This window comes from Epinephelus lanceolatus, chromosome 4, assembly GCF_041903045.1.
Source record: "Epinephelus lanceolatus isolate andai-2023 chromosome 4, ASM4190304v1, whole genome shotgun sequence".
In the NCBI taxonomy this organism is placed as follows: domain Eukaryota; kingdom Metazoa; phylum Chordata; class Actinopteri; order Perciformes; family Serranidae; genus Epinephelus; species Epinephelus lanceolatus.
This window is the reverse complement of record NC_135737.1, coordinates 19,233,877-19,252,152: the sequence shown is the minus strand read 5'-3', so window position 1 is coordinate 19,252,152 and position 18,276 is coordinate 19,233,877. Positions and strand designations below refer to the sequence as shown.

Below are 18,276 nucleotides of genomic sequence, written 5' to 3'. Positions count from 1 at the left end.
CCAATTCTCCCATCACAGCCATCACTTTGACCAGTAGAAACACAGAACGATCTGCTGCCGTAGACAACAGTATGACAACAACATCCCAGCGTTTTTAATATTTCCTCTAGGGATGTTACCACACAGAGTAAAAGGGGGAAATGATGGTGTGAAACAGCAGAGGCACTTTGTCAACCCGCTGAGTTAACATTACTGTTATTAGCATCAAGCTAGCAAACAATGGTACATCCTCACGGTAGGACATAAAGTAATAACATTAACAAATAGCGGCGGGGCTTTTACTCACCACAACTGCAGAGGCTCCCAGCTTCATTTGAAACAAACTACATTATAGACGGTCCGTTATTTATTAATCCCTCCGTATCTTTATATTTTTACTTTTTATCCGCTCCCGTTGTCTTCATAAAGTTAACATATCGTACCATCATTTCAAAATCAACACTTGTTTCAAATTAAAAGCCCCTTATAACCTTGGCTGAGAGAACCCTCCATTCTGTAAATAGGCTTTTATTCTGAAACATTTGTCAGATCTTCCTGTGGAAGATACAGTAGCTTGACGGTTTATATATGGCGCTTCAAATGTAGCTCCTGCCATCTGCTGACGCTTTTAGGTGACTACAACAACATGTCGGCTGGCACATGAACAGACACACAGCGACTCAAATAATAGTCAAAGTAATAAAAACAGGACAAGAATAATCCGATGACATCGCACATGCCGTGAAAGACGACCGGGGATCATTGGTGAGTACCAGCATGTAGTGTGTACCAGGCATAATGCAAATCTTGAGTCTGAAATATGTCTGTCAGCGAGTCCTACTCCACCTATTTAGACTCTATGTAGAGAACGGCATCATTTCTCCGACCACGTAGTGAGCCACAAGCTGATAGGCCGATGACTGATAGGTTTAACATTATCTCCATTATTAGAACCAAACGACAGCCATTGCTGTTTCGGGGCTGAAGGACCAGCGTTCTAAAAGTGACGGAAGTAACTGATGTCTTTTTTGAAAATGTACTTAAGTATTTGATTACTCAAACAGCAAACTAATGTGTTAGGTTACTTGTTACTGCAAAAAGTAATCAAAGTACTGTAATGCTGTTACTTTGTAACACGTTATACCCAACTCTGGTCATAAAACATACAGTGTCTGTTGGGTCCATGTTGGGATTGATTGCTACTTGGCCTGAGCCACGCTCTACTGATCAGGTAGTGTGCAGTGGGTTTTAGAGCTTTATCACTGAAAACAACTGTCTGTTGCAGCCACTGTGAGAGTGAAACAAAAGAGTAAAGTTACAGGCCCAAAAGTGAAACAGTGACCTAAACTTTCTAGAAATCTCTGTAAAGCCATGGGGCAGTGTTGTAATTACGACCACCTAAACTGAGACCAGGTCATGACCAAGACCAGAGTTTGTTGAGACAGAGGGCTCTAGTTTCCCGGCGCAGCGCAGGGTGGCGAACCCCACGCAGAGCTAGTTTCGAGCAGCACAACCCGAGGTGAGGTGTGCTGAGAAGGGTGTGGCAGCGCAGCAGGGGGAGGTGTCGACAGAGCCAGCTTGGCGCAGTGACAGTTTCGTGCCAAAAGGCTTCGCCGAAGGTGCGCTAAAAGCTCGCCAGCTGAAGCCAGGTCGACTCTCAGCACAGGCAGAGCGCAGCCGGTGTAAGCCGAAGTTTGGCTGACCAGCAGACAGTGCGCACACGTCACCAAAACCTCACAGGCAGGTTTCCAGAATGTCAGGCACATTAACAATGCAATAAATACCCAAAAAAAACACTATTCCCGTCACACGTGATGTCAGATCAAAGGGGATTGGCACCGTTTAGCACGTTTGGCACGCGTAATGGAAACTAATGGACTAAGAGTCTCATCCTACTCTCCAATGTGCTATGTGTGAGCACAGTCCTGCGTGTTCTTTAATGAAGCAATAGGAGAAGATGTTCGGTCTCAGTTAATGTAGTTTATTAAGCAGTAAAGGAATACAATTACAGAGCTCTGGGTCTCAACTTCACGTCCCTGACGAACAACAAAGGTGTGTCAGTTCACGAAGTCTGACCTCCTGTCCTTTCCCTGACCCAGTATATTTGAGCATAACAGAGTGTCATTGTGCACGCAAGGCGTTGTCCTCTTCTCATTGGCAGTTCCACTTCCTCCTTCACTACACCACGCCCCTGCCTCGTGTTAATCTGACTCCTTCCCGCTGGCGGTGGGGGCGTGGTTCCTGTTTTGAAAGACAAGAACAACACAACTCCCTACACGTGCTGTACCTTACTATCTGTATATCACTTTCTATTCTTTTTACCATATATGAAACTAATTATCTAAGCATTGCGGTATGTGCTCCTCAGACTTCATGTCTCTTCCTCTCCTGTACTTCTCCACTTCTGCAAAGCAAACACATTCAGATCAGCTGAAATCATCTCAGTATTCTCATTGTTCACACATCTAAAACTTATATAGTGAAACACAACTTATAGTAAAACACATAACATCATTCTATTCCCAACAAAACCCAACCTGATTTGATTGACACAGCTGCAAACTAATGAGTTCACATCCCTCTCAGCCAACCACAAACAGCCACAGCATCAGATAGGGAGTATATATTCAGCATCTGTCATCTTAGAAAAGTTAAAAGAAAAGAAACAGAGTGAGACTGCAAGAGAGAAAGAGAGAGCGCGCACGCACGAGAGAAAGGCAACATTGATTTACAATTGTGGTGATTTCATCCCAGGCTACCTTTGCATCATCAGCCCGTGGAGGTCTGCTCGCAGTTCCGTTTATTCGGACAGTGCGAGCTTGGACCTCCCGGACCAAAACATCAGTTTCCTCCTGGGAGAAGTTTGGTCATCTGACGCTGCTGCTCTCTTCTGCCATGGCGAATTGAGTAAACTCTGATTATGCCTTCAAGCGGCGCATTTAAGGGCGAGGAGAGGGGCTCATTTGATTGGTGTGATGTGTGTAAAACCCACTCCATGCCTTCTCTCCTCCCTCTTTCCGACTTGCGCAGGTAGGAGGGATGGAGGTGGGACAGATGAGTAGCTGCGCCAGGCGCACAGTCTGCCAAACTTGCAAAATCCGCCTGGCCACACCCAGTTGGCAGCTGCGCTGCACCCCCGCCTCACCCAGTCTGCGGAACTAGAGCCCAAAGACAAAACCAAGAATCCAAGTCAAGATCAAGCCCAGCTACACACTGCATGACACACTTAGCATAAAATGTGGAACATGCTAAACCATCGACACTCCTCAGATTAGGCTGACGAAACGTCCTCTTTTGCCCGGACATGTCCACTTTTCACGTCCTGTCCAGAGCGTCCGGGGGGTGTTTATAAATTGATGATAATGTCCGGTTTTCCTTGTGTGTGTGTGTGTGTGTGTGTGTGTGTGTGTGTGTTTGTGTGTGTGCGCGCGCGTAATCCCCGAGAGGCTGCCTTATCGGCGAACACTCACAACGAGGAAGCAGCAGACACCCGCGGCGCAGCATTATTCTAAGCTTCCAAGATGCCAAAACGCAAGTGCGGCTTCATAGATGAACTGCAGAAAAGATTCCCAACTTACCGTGCCGACCAAGTTGGGATATATGGGAGGTTGAGTGCACCGTATGCACATATGATTCTGTGTCTAGGTGCCGAGGAGCTCAAAGATGGATTTTCTAATACAGAAGAGGTATTATTCAGAACATTATTTCATATTATTTATTTATTTATTTGTCCAGTAAGTAGGTAACTTGAAAAGATAGCTATTATTTTACAAGTTGATTGTTCTAATACAGAAGAGACATTATTTCTATCATTATTTCATTCCAGAGATTTTACATTTATTTTACATTTATATTTATTTTTGTACAATTGAAACTTGTAAAAAGATTATTATTTTAGGCATAATAAAATCAAGTTGAGTAATCTCTGAGAAGCCTATGTAAATTTCTGTCTTTGAGAGATATTAGGCTATTTTGTAATATAACTGAATTTTCTATTCATACATATAAACTTTAAGTACATTAAAATTATAAGGCATCTTTGAGTAAACTGCAAGTATCATTTAAGTAGGCTATCTCGTGGCCGGGGCGAGTGTCCTCTTTTTTTGAAAATCAAAATATGGTCACCCTACCTCAAATAATCTGGAAGATCCACATTCCCATAAAAATACCCACTGGAAAAAAAAACTTAGATACCTCTTAACTGACCTTTTTTATGCCTCCCTGCTGGCAATAGCTGGAGGCACTATGTTGTTTATCTATCCAGTCCATTCTTGTGAATGCGATTGTGAGCACATGGGAATTTCGTTAAATTTGGCACAAACATCCACTTGGACTCAACAATGAGCTGATTAGATTTTAAGTGGTCAAAGGTCAAAAGTCAAGGTATGATATCCTCTGTCTCATTCTCTTATATAATACATAATATTCATACATAATAATTCCAGAACACCTTAAAGGAATTTCTTTAAATTTGGTAAGAGAAAATGTCCATTTGGAGTCAAGGATGAACTGATTAGATTTTGGTAGTCAAATGTCAAGGTCACTATGACCTTGCATTGGTCTCATTCTTGTGAGTGCGATATCTTAAGAGGATTTAAGAAATTTCCTCAGTTTTTTTTCAGATGTTTATTTGGACTCAGTGATGAACTGATTATAATTTATTGGGCAAAAACAACTAGTCAAGATATAATAATGAAGATATGACAATTTATATCCAAAAGGTCAAAGGTCAACTTCACTGTGACATGATAATGTTCTGCAGAAACATTTTCCTGGGCGTAATTTAACATGTTAACTCAGGAACAGAAGGGGAGACATTTGGTCAGACACTGAATTGGTGACACTAATCTTGGGTGTCCAATTTGAAACTGTGCTGACTAGATCTGTGCTGCCAGGCTGAAGCTGTGTGACGCATCCATGTTTCCCCCCCCAAAAAACACTTAATATCTTTTATTAAATTCCTTCAAAGGCTTCACTGCTTATATCGTCTCAGTGTGAACAGACATGGACATAAGCTGCAACTTAGCTAACAACTGTGAGGTTGTAAATCTGGTTTAGTGCAACAGATTGTTTCTCAACTAGTGTTCATTAATCATTAAGTTGAGGATACAAATTGAGTTCAAATAGTGTTTAACAGGACAATCAACAATAAATAGCAATAATAGCTGATAGTTTTATTATCTAAACCAGCCATTTAGACATGAAAGCAAAAGTCAGTTGACCTGAAGTGCTGATTTGGAGAAACTTTGCACAACTTCACAGGATCATTTGTCTATGTGACAGTTTGTTTTGCAAAGTTTGCACTGTTGTTGTCTGGTCTGTTCACATAATCACTACCAGCAACTCAGAAACTCATTAAGAGTTTATCGCTTCATTAATTATTAACTATCCTCTGTTGTTTTGGCTCTGAGTGGAGATGGATGACTCAACAAGTAAAAAAAGTTTTTCATACTTGGAAAACTATTGACTTGTCTTGCAGTTTCTGTAAGGATTCAATATTGGTATCAAAAACTATCATCAACATGCTTGTAATAGATTAGATTAGATTACTTTTTACACTGTATGATCAAATTGCATTTAAATGTCCAGTTAAATGAACAACTTTGCAACCATCACCAGAGCTGCACATTATAGAATCAAGCACATCAGCATGATGAGATGCTCACAATGAAGATGCTAGCATGTTGATATAAGGTTTACCATCTTAGTCAGTAAATAGCTGAAGCAGATTGGATCAAGGGTTACACATGCTTCAAACAAATGTGATACACTATATAAAGCTTAATAATTATAAGCTTAATAATTGTTTTGGTATGGCTGTGTCTGTGCAGACATGTTGTACCAAGATGTTGTCAGATTTGTGTTGTATTAAACATGACTTCAAATAAGATCAACTGGGGCTCATCTAGTTTATTTATTATTCATCAAAATTAGGATTGACAAGAGTTTTTCCACATCAGTAAGGGGGAGAAATGTTTTTACAATTCATTCCTTGGAAACCGTGAATGTCCGTACTACATGTAATGGCTATTTATTCAATAGCTGTTAAAGCAACACAATGGAGGATTGTGCTTTTTACCTCACGGGGTCCCCCCACAGACGAAAAACGGTATTGTCTGTTACAACTGTTGCAAAATCTTTTGGAGTGTGCATTTGTTGACAAGCCAACAATACCAAAGTAAGTGCGATAAAACCTTTGCCACCCAAGCCAATACTTTATCAAGACATGTAATCAGCATATATAAAACCATATTTCAATCTGCTCTGTCCGCAGTCTCTCATTCACCGCTATTATGATTTACGATCGCGGTTGACACAAGCACATCTCGCTTGCAGTGCTAACAGCAAACTGTTAAAGATTAAAAAATAAAAATAAAATGAAAGCTGTCTGTATGTAGGCTAACACTTTATCTTAAAATGTACCTGAGGCAGCCGACCTACAGACAGTGAGTCTCCTAAGTATAGGGTAACAGCAGTAACAGCGCCAGGTCACCATTGGTCGGGCATCCCTCCTTCTCTTTCAGCTCTCGCCAGCGTGTGAAAGCCGGGCCAATATTAATCCTTGTTCAAGCTCTTGTTTTATCACTCTCCTGTTTTCTTTTCTTTGTCTCCTTGGACAACACCTTCACCTTCTTCCTTTTCTTTATCGCTTCAGCCATGACAACCGCGTCTAACTTCATTCACCTCTGTTTGGTTACGGTACTCTAAAGAGAGGAAGGGGATATGACGTATGCCGTAAAGCAGCCAAATTTTGTAGTCTTTTTTGTGTCTGGGTTCCTACCTGAACCCTGAAAGTGCATAGTGCCAGTGCAACTGAAACAGACGCTCTCAAGCAATGACGGATGTGTCTCAAACTCAACTGAGTTTTTGAGCCCTCAAAATATATATCCAAGATCCTTGTGAGGGTACATATATTTTGAGGGCTCAAAAACTCAGTTGTGTTGCTTATTGATATTTTAATAAATGACAAAAATGTCAACCTGCTAGTGGCCCTGCAGGATTTTTCAGGGGATAACCAAAGACAGTAGGATTTCTCCTGAAGAGCATGTGTTGTTCATACATGCAATTATGAACCACAAAGTGTCAATCTGTAACAGGTGGTGTTTGGACCCAATAGCAGCACAACAGAGACCAGAAACAGTTAGTAATAATGTGCATTGTTATTATTTAGTAGGTACAGAGCAGGGATACAAAACAACACACAGTTCAGTTCTACACTCCAGGAAAATCTCTTCTCAAAGTTCTTGGCAGCCCAGCTGGTTTGGCAGGCTAATCCAGGCCAAGAGGTAGGCAGGTGAGCAGGGGTGCTAGCTCAACAACAAACAGTTCAATTCAACAGTAAGCAACAGTACCGTGGAGGAGCAGGTAGGTTCGTAGTTTAGGAGGCAGGAAATCTGGAAGCAGGTTAATACACAGTCCAAACAGACAAACTAGAAGGAAGCACGCAGAAGGTAGGTCAAGGCCAGGCGGAAGGTTGAGAAGACAGCAGGTGACTACTCACAGGATGCACACATGATGGAGAGTGTGGTGACATGGTGAAAACCTCTGGACCACAGGAGACCCCAGGTAAGCTGAGTGGAACACTCACTGTAGCGCCGTCATCGTTGTCGGGTGAAAATGCCAAGCAGCCACAGACAAACAGGAACCAAGGACACAGAAGCAGGTCTCTTGGTTGGAAACAGAAATCTGAGGCGCTTACTGAGAATCAGAGGAAGAAGGCAGGTCAGAGGCAGGCAGGATCGGTGCAGTGTTCTTACTTCAACACAAAACACAGTGTACTCTTCTGAGGATTCGCCATCTGTGTTATTTCTCGCGCTTACAGAGCTCAACATTAACCAGAACCACAACAACCCAAATCTTATTCCTTCACCTCCCAGAGGTGAGGTATACTACATCCCTCCCTTCTCAGATGCTAACTCACTTGAATTTCCCTTGGGGATGAATACATTTCTTTCTTTTCTATTCTAATATCTCAGCAATATAAACATGTCTAACTATGAAACTCCATTCACACATTCTGCTGTTGATAACACATTCAACTTTCAATATGCAACATTTGTAAGTCCTCACTTGTCATAGTCTCTATATACAGACTCTACATTCAGTGAATGTAGAGTCTGTAGGCAAACCCCGGAGATCTTGCCTCCGGAAGAAGAGCGGAAGAGCCCTGGTTTCCGGTTGTAGGTTGTTTGTCGTCCGTGTGATATTGACCGATCACGTTTGAGCCGGCAGCAGTTGTTGCCAGGTTAAACGGTCTGTGCGGTGAACTAACGAGGCGGAACAGAATGGGCATCACTGCAAACCCTGAATCCATCGCAATGGTTCAGCATATTTACTTATATATAAACAGAAGTCGGAAACAGAAATTCACCTCCTCCACCCAAATCAAACCAGAATGCCAAAAAATCAGGGGTCTGCCCCCAGAGGCTGTATCGCTGTCTGCCGGAAGTCAGACGCCGAATACAGCTGATGGGTTCCGAGAATGCACTTGTCATAACTGACACTAAATACAGGTATTTACTGCAAACGTGTAGTGAATAACCATTTATGCTCAAACAGGAATTTAACCAAACTTTTCCTTCACAAAGCACTGCTTTTCTTTTCTTTTCTTTTCTTTTCTGAGACACATGACCTGAATGGTGAGGGGTGGACTACCCTGCCATTAAGGGAAATTTCGGTTTATTTCAACCTGTCTCCTATCGTCCTAAATTTGTTTCAAGTGACTAGTGACATAAAAATAATAGTTAGCATGTTAGCCGTTAGCCTAGATACAGCCGGGGAGCATAGTAGCGTCAGACCTGTTAAAACGTAAGTGAACGGACATACTTCAAGTGACCTTGAACAGACCTTGAAAATAAGGCTGCAACCGGTCCCATTCCTTGCAACAGAGGCATTCCTCTTCTGTGGGCACTGGGGCACAGCATTCACAGGTATACCACCAATCTCCAGAGCTACGCAGCCTTGCAGCAGCCATTCCTCCCCTCTCGTCCTCTACCTGTTGTGCCTCTCTCTCTCTCTCTCCTCCTCCGTTCTTCAGTTTCACGAAGCTCTTCGTCAATGTATTCTGGCTCAAATAAATAAGGGCGGCCATCAAACTCTGCAAAATCAAATTCCTCCTCCACAAAGTCGAAGTCTGGCAAAAAGTCACCATTGTTCTATAAATCTTTCATAAAATAATTTAATTAATCTTTCAGGCTACTGTCCGGTTCTGCCTTCCACCTGTTGCTGCTTGTTCTCTCTTGTTCTCATACCGTGCCTGTTGATTTCAGGCACGGTATGAGATTGCTGCTTGTTCTCGCGATATTTCGGCCGTGCTTTGGAAAGCAGAGCTAAATGGTAAACAGAAGAGCTTCGTGAAATTGAAGAACGGAGGAGGCGAGACAGAGAGAGGCGCAACAGGTAGAGGACAAGAGAGGAGGAATGGCTGCTGCAAGGCTGCGTAGCTCTGGAGATTGGTGGTGTACCTGTGAATGCTGTGCCCCAGCGCCCACAGAAGAGGAATGCCTCTGTTGAAAGGAATGGAACCGGTTGTAGCCTTATTTTCAAGGTCTGGTTGTGACCGAGGACGAGACACCTCCACCTGGAGTAACGTTAGTATCCAGCTGGGCTTTATCTAGAGCTTGTGAGATATATTTTGGCGGCGCTTTGGAAAGCAGAGCTAGATGGTAAACAAACATGGCAGCACACCGGTAAGGTAAGACAACATGTTTACATGTCGTTTTCTATATGTTCTTTGACATTTATCCTGAGGATATGAGGCGGTCTTTGTGGAAAAAAAAGCTTGTGTAGTGGACTAACTTTACACTTGAAGTATGCCCGTTCACTTACGTTTTAACAGGTCTGATGCTACTGTGTGCCCCAGCTGTATCTAGGCTAATGGCTAATATGCTAACTATTATTTTTATGTCACTAGTCACTGGAAACAAATTTAGGATGATAGGAGAGAGGTTGAAATAAACCGAAATTTCCCTTTAAGACAACGCCGTAGATCATTCTGCTCCATTATAGCAAATGTCTAAGTGACATAGTCTGTTAGATGGGCTGGCCTTCGCCTGGCTCTTTGAGGTTGAGCTCCCTGCTGGGGAATTTTATCTGTGGCCTGCATTTCAACAGGTTGGGTGTGTGACCTCTCTCCATCTTTGCCAGTTGGGACTGTCCCTTGCTCTTGTTGAATCCACAGTTTCACAAATGACACATGACATAAAATCTTCCTGCCATCCTTTACAAGATGGACTGAATTTCCTTTCCTGCATACAATAGTGTATGGGTCTCGTTCAAATGGCATCAAAAGTTTGTTTAATTTTACTGACGGAGGAGGACTTTGTCTGTTGCTCCTCTGACTCTGTCTGCATCAACGCGTCCCTTCTCCTTTCTTGCAGCATCAGCCTGGCAAACTGCAATATCTTGATAGGATGCAACTGACTGTTTGCTGACAGTTAGGGAGGTTTAGTTCTGATTTTGCGGTTATATAGCAGTTCTGATAGACTGTGGCCACAGTGTGGGGTGCTACAGTAGGCCATAAGGAAAACATCAAGCTCAGTGCACCAGTCTTCACCTTCAGACTGAGCTGCACATATGGCCTTACAAAGGGTCCTGTTCTGTCTTTCAGCTTCACCATTTGCCTGAGGCCAGTATGGTGAGACATGGCAGTGTGTGATGCCATTTTCTTTGAGATATGTTTTGTTAATGTCAGTGCACTCTAGGATGCCATGAGTTGTAAATGAGTGTCTCAAACATTTTATTATGTGCGTTGATGTGTGGTTCCTGAGAATATCTGCAGTCACCCACCTTGAATAATAGTCAGTAGTAGTAGGTGGTCTCCTGTCTGCCATGGCTTGGCTGGGAGCTCTAGAAGGGTCATCCTGTGAAGAAGAGCTGTTGAGTTGGCTGGTTTATTAAAGTTATTTAGCACCTTTCTGAACCAAAGTTGTTTTTCAGGGTAATTAGGTGTTAATTGCAAAACAAAAAGTCCAATACTTTCCGAAGCAGTGAACATGAGGAAATTAGCAAAATGAAATCCGATGATGCAGAATGTATTTAGCAATAGCAATAATGACGATGAAGCAATTGGCAAGATGCTGCAATATCTGAATAAAAATGACAGCTGTCCAAGGCCCAGAATGAGGCCCAGAAGCACTTGACTCTTAAGGTCAAGTATTCAGCAGAACATGTTTTTCAGAAACTGAGCAATCTTAAATGGTCTCACTCTGGGGAGAAGTCTTAGAACAGAGTGGCAGACATTGTGATAGAAAACATTTTGGTTGGAAAAAGGATGTCGGCAGAACAAAGTGTGGTGGAACACCAAGTGAGATAAACATACAAGCAACTTCTAGGAAATCACACAAAGCACACACACATGGAAAGTTAGTTATGATGTTTATCTGAGGAAGGGTATAAGAGTGCTTTGTAAACTGCTTTAATGGGTTTTCTCATTGTGCGGTGTGAAGCATACGCTTTGTCTACAATAAAGTCCAGCAAGGCTGCAGATCGAGCCTTTGTCATTGAGTCTTCCTTCAATAACCACACATTAACCAAAGCATTGTTTAAACGTAAGTATCTGCTACATAATAACATGCAAATGTAACATATCCATAGCTTGCAGAAATGTACATGGCCAACATTTTATTTTCTGGCCAGTGGGTTGAAATGAACACATTAATCATTTCAGGTTGCAAATACCAAATGCCTTGTTGTTTTTAACCAGTGGGAAGTTTGTCATGTCATCAGCACACTTACAGCCTTCAGTATTTCAAATGAGTAAAGTCCAAGCGGCAACCTGCAAGGCTGAGGAATAACGCTGAGGAAGTGCCCAAACTGCAGTACATCAAATGGCCACTTGAGGGTGGCTCCAAAGCAGAGTAAATCCCCATAGACACCCATGCTAATGTGCCCAACTTTACAGCAGAAATGAACATGGTTACAGTCCACAAACCAATGGGTGATGTCACTATAGCTATATCCTTTAATTATACTGTCTATGGTAAAATCTTTTTTAGTTGAAGGGTTGCACCCAGTGTATTGATTCACCAGCTGACAACGGCTGCTTGAGAACTGACCATTCGCTGGGAGTAGAGTCCTCAGGCTCAGCGTCTCTGTGACAGCACCAACAAAAGTTTTTTTGGTTTTTAACTGGTGGGGCATCAGATAAGCATGGACATCAGCTGAGTAAGCCCAGGACATGTTAATACCAGGTGTAAACAGGGCCTACAGCCTTGCTAGTAGCTCTTTGAGGCTCTACTCAGGCACAGCGTCACTTTGAGCTAAATGTTAATGAAGTAGGCCTATAGGCTACAAGAGGTTGCTTCAAATGCCAGAGCATTTGAAAGATCCTACCAGTGCAGTATTGCCTGCCTGGTAGAGGATGTAAAAGCACTTTCTGGTCTTTAACCTTCATGGTAGAGGGTACAGTTTTAGAACACAGCTCAAATCAACAGACTCATGGAGCCAGAGGCTGCTCTATGTATTAAACAGGCACACAACCAAAGTAGGCTGCATAAGAACATTCATTTTCAAGACATTTAAACTATAAACTGTATGTTTTGTAACCGCTTGTAACAGGATTGGTGTTTTGTTTGTTGCTGATCTGAAGTCATATCAAATTAAAATCAATCAAGGGATGAAACAGACAAGGTTGTATGGGTCACTTTAATGTTAGTAAAATTACAGGGAATGGGATTGAATACTCATCAGTACAATATGATCACACATGTAGACATGCACAGAGAATGACATCCAGATAAACATATTTAAATATGTTATATAATATATAGTGTAACATCATAACAATAATTCATCAATCAAATAAATGATGATTGTTTCTTAAACAAGCCACAGAGAGCATAGCATTTAAGTGCATGAAAAAACTTTTCATCCCTGACACCATAAATGAGAGGATTCAGACATCTCGGAGCAAGAATAAAAGCAATGTAATTAAAGTACCTGACATTAATGTATAACCTGAAATTAATCTGAAGTACAGCAGCTTCTATGAATGGACACCACAGCTGGATGAGACAGAGCAGCAGCTGGAAAGCATGAAGAATTACTGTTCTGAGCCCTTTCCATGTTGACTTTTTATTCTCTCCTGATGCCGTTTTTGCCACTTTCATTATTTTAACATAGGAGAAAACAATAGCAATACACATAATCAAGAAGTAAAACTGACTTATAGCTGCCCTAAGATGACCCTGCCACTTGTGGGAGATGAACACTTCCACGGAGCACAGTCTGCTCTTGGTATAGAGGCTGTGGGTCGTAAATGCAAAGAAAATAGAGAGGTAAACAATACAGGGTACACAGCTGAGGCCATGAATTACCAGGATACAGTGCAGAGCTCTGTGTGTGGAGCACAACTGTCCATGGCGCAGGGGCATGCATATGGCCACATAGCGCTCCAGAGTCATTGCTGTCAGAGTAACTGGTGTGACAAAATTGCACAGAGACAAAACAATATACATAATAAGACACAACCACATTTTTATGGTATACCGAAAATAGGACATAATGAGCAGGGTATCAGTCATGACTAAAAACAGACAATCAGACAGTAGTGCTGTAGCAAATAAGATGTAGCGCATGGTTGTGTAGAAGAAATCTTTCATAAAGAAAGTTGTGATCATCAAAAAGTTGATGAAAAGAAAAACTGACACAAAAACTTGAACTAAAATGACCCGATCACTGATCGTGTACACTGAGGATTCACTGCCATTAACTGAGTTATTGGCTGCCATATATTTCTCTGTTTAAAAAAAAAAAGAAAAGCTTTTCAAGGGTTTTAGACAGGGCCCAAATTCATGTATTGTAGCTCTAAAGACAGATCCAAAATGAAAGAACTTTAATGTGACTAAACTGTGTCTGTTAATGTAATCTAAAATACTGTATTTGTATAAGTTAGATGCACAGTTTTTTTTCGTTGCACAAAGATCAAAATATTTATTTTTTAACAACCTCACAGCTGCAACTGGTAGAATTTTAGCTGATTAAACCAAAAACAATAGGCGTAAGTTTAATATCACTTGTACCCACAAAAAATTTGATAGAAACACACACACAAAACAAGCATATGCAATACCTCACATTACCAAACCATCCCTGCAGTTACAACTGTTGCACACAGTTCTATAGATGAATGGCTTCTGCTGAGCTCCCTCTGAGAGAGGTCTGTGTATGGAGACTTTATAGGGGCAACGATGACAAATCACAGCATCATCAGTTATTTTCATTTTCAAATATTGCAACCAGTGTGTAAGAAAGTTATTATTGTATTATTGTATTGTATGTCATGTGGGTCAACGTTAAATGCTTAAACCTGCATTAACTGATTTTTCTTTGACCAATTCAGGGAAAGCTTTGAACACAACACTGATAGATTGAGTCAACTTTTAAGTTGATGTAGTGAACTTGTTACCCAACAGTTGCTAATTTAAACATTCAGCAGGTACGAAGTAACATAATCATTCATTTGATGAATGACAGTCCATATATTGACTCTCTTTTAGCTCTTTTTTAGTCTCCACCAACTCCTAAGGGAAATATCTGTCCCTTTTTAGCTGCTAAATGCTCCACTGTGTTCACCAGCTAGTCTCTAACTGTGTCTGTCTGCTGTTTGGTGCTGAGCAGTAGAGTGTGGATACCCAACTCAAGCCTTTACAAGCAATATTTGGGTCGGGTTCAGCCTATTAATGATGGACCCACTGTCTGCATTGGGCTACTTTTTGTTCGGTGCTTGGGTTTTTTATTGATGTGACAATATTTGAACACAACACATAGCTTTTTTCAGGTGGTAAATGTTCATGTAAGTTAACATTAGCTAGCCAGAAGAGGACGCTCTCTGTCATCACCCTCTAGCTAGCAGCAGCAGCATCAGCAGCGAACGGAACTTTAGGTGGATAGTGCTTTTGCCATCCATTGTGGATACTATCCTACTAAATCTACAATTAAATCCAAAATGAACACCAACAACACACTACAGACATCCCAACTAAGCAACGAGAATATGAAAATCCAAAACTAAAAAAAAAACAAAAAATAGTCACCTCAAAACCTTATGAACATATATCCATTTCAGACACCTCCATAACACTCCCAACCACAAAATGGGAAAATGACTTGGCTCTCTCTCCCAACCCCAACTTCTGGATACAAATCAATAACAACAGCTTCTCTCTGACCACTAACAGAAATTTACAACTTATACAATATAAAAACCATCCACAGAACCCACATCACTCGGAGTAAAATGTTGAAAATGGGACTGGCTGACACAGAAACCTGCTCACAATGCACACTGGGTAGCACAGATAATTATATGCATGCCACTTGGGTCTGTCGACCAGTTCACTCCTTCTGGACAGCAGTCACAACAACAGCATGATAAGGACACACTTCAGTACATCAACTGTGCCTGGCTTGGCTCAGGTTGAGTCATAAACAGTGTTGGGTAAGGGTTACTTTAAAAGTAATCAAAGTACGTTACTGCATTACTTTCTAAAAAAGTAACCAGTTACTGCGTTACTCCCTGAGTAAAGTAACTCAATTACTTTAAAAGTACTTCAAACGTTACTCCCTGAGAAAAGTAACTCAAGCACTTTTAAAGTACTTTTGAGTATTCTACATTTCCTATTGGGCAATGGATCACAGGGCGCTAAGCCTGCATTTTTTGTCTCCAAAATTAAAGTTATGGAACACTTGCCCTTCACTGAGATCCAATTCTCCCATCACAGCCATCACTTTGACCAGTAGAAACACAGAACGATCTGCTGCCGTAGACAACAGTATGACAACAACATCCCAGCGTTTTTAATATTTCCTCTAGGGATGTTACCACACAGAGTAAAAGGGGGAAATGATGGTGTGAAACAGCAGAGGCACTTTGTCAACCCGCTGAGTTAACATTACTGTTATTAGCATCAAGCTAGCAAACAATGGTACATCCTCACGGTAGGACATAAAGTAATAACATTAACAAATAGCGGCGGGGCTTTTACTCACCACAACTGCAGAGGCTCCCAGCTTCATTTGAAACAAACTACATTATAGACGGTCCGTTATTTATTAATCCCTCCGTATCTTTATATTTTTACTTTTTATCCGCTCCCGTTGTCTTCATAAAGTTAACATATCGTACCATCATTTCAAAATCAACACTTGTTTCAAATTAAAAGCCCCTTATAACCTTGGCTGAGAGAACCCTCCATTCTGTAAATAGGCTTTTATTCTGAAACATTTGTCAGATCTTCCTGTGGAAGATACAGTAGCTTGACGGTTTATATATGGCGCTTCAAATGTAGCTCCTGCCATCTGCTGACGCTTTTAGGTGACTACAACAACATGTCGGCTGGCACATGAACAGACACACAGCAACTCAAATAATAGTCAAAGTAATAAAAACAGGACAAGAATAATCCGATGACATCGCACATGCCGTGAAAGACGACCGGGGATCATTGGTGAGTACCAGCATGTAGTGTGTACCAGGCATAATGCAAATCTTGAGTCTGAAATATGTCTGTCAGCGAGTCCTACTCCACCTATTTAGACTCTATGTAGAGAACGGCATCATTTCTCCGACCACGTAGTGAGCCACAAGCTGATAGGCCGATGACTGATAGGTTTAACATTATCTCCATTATTAGAACCAAACGACAGCCATTGCTGTTTCGGAGCTGAAGGACCAGCGTTCTAAAAGTGACGGAAGTAACTGATGTCTTTTTTGAAAATGTACTTAAGTATTTGATTACTCAAACAGCAAACTAATGTGTTAGGTTACTTGTTACTGCAAAAAGTAATCAAAGTACTGTAATGCTGTTACTTTGTAACACGTTATACCCAACTCTGGTCATAAAACATACAGTGTCTGTTGGGTCCATGTTGGGATTGATTGCTACTTGGCCTGAGCCACGCTCTACTGATCAGGTAGTGTGCAGTGGGTTTTAGAGCTTTATCACTGAAAACAACTGTCTGTTGCAGCCACTGTGAGAGTGAAACAAAAGAGTAAAGTTACAGGCCCAAAAGTGAAACAGTGACCTAAACTTTCTAGAAATCTCTGTAAAGCCATGGGGCAGTGTTGTAATTACGACCACCTAAACTGAGACCAGGTCATGACCAAGACCAGAGTTTGTTGAGACAGAGGGCTCTAGTTTCCCGGCGCAGCGCAGGGTGGCGAACCCCACGCAGAGCTAGTTTCGAGCAGCACAACCCGAGGTGAGGTGTGCTGAGAAGGGTGTGGCAGCGCAGCAGGGGGAGGTGTCGACAGAGCCAGCTTGGCGCAGTGACAGTTTCGTGCCAAAAGGCTTCGCCGAAGGTGCGCTAAAAGCTCGCCAGCTGAAGCCAGGTCGACTCTCAGCACAGGCAGAGCGCAGCCGGTGTAAGCCGAAGTTTGGCTGACCAGCAGACAGTGCGCACACATCACCAAAACCTCACAGGCAGGTTTCCAGAATGTCAGGCACATTAACAATGCAATAAATACCCAAAAAAAACACTATTCCCGTCACACGTGATGTCAGATCAAAGGGGATTGGCACCGTTTAGCACGTTTGGCACGCGTAATGGAAACTAATGGACTAAGAGTCTCATCCTACTCTCCAATGTGCTATGTGTGAGCACAGTCCTGCGTGTTCTTTAATGAAGCAATAGGAGAAGATGTTCGGTCTCAGTTAATGTAGTTTATTAAGCAGTAAAGGAATAAAATTACAGAGCTCTGGGTCTCAACTTCACGTCCCTGACGAACAACAAAGGTGTGTCAGTTCACGAAGTCTGACCTCCTGTCCTTTCCCTGACCCAGTATATTTGAGCGTAACAGAGTGTCATTGTGCACGCAAGGCGTTGTCCTCTTCTCATTGGCAGTTCCACTTCCTCCTTCACTACACCACGCCCCTGCCTCGTGTTAATCTGACTCCTTCCCGCTGGCGGTGGGGGCGTGGTTCCTGTTTTGAAAGACAAGAACAACACAACTCCCTACACGTGCTGTACCTTACTATCTGTATATCACTTTCTATTCTTTTTACCATATATGAAACTAATTATCTAAGCATTGCGGTATGTGCTCCTCAGACTTCATGTCTCTTCCTCTCCTGTACTTCTCCACTTCTGCAAAGCAAACACATTCAGATCAGCTGAAATCATCTCAGTATTCTCATTGTTCACACATCTAAAACTTATATAGTGAAACACAACTTATAGTAAAACACATAACATCATTCTATTCCCAACAAAACCCAACCTGATTTGATTGACACAGCTGCAAACTAATGAGTTCACATCCCTCTCAGCCAACCACAAACAGCCACAGCATCAGAT

At 41.9% G+C, this 18,276-nt stretch overlaps 1 pseudogene; it reads right to left on the bottom strand.

Moving 5' to 3' along the window:
* Window positions 1-12,776: 12,776 nt before the first annotated feature.
* On the bottom strand, window positions 12,777-13,709 carry LOC144462668 (odorant receptor 131-2 pseudogene; annotated as a pseudogene).
* Window positions 13,710-18,276: the final 4,567 nt, after the last annotated feature.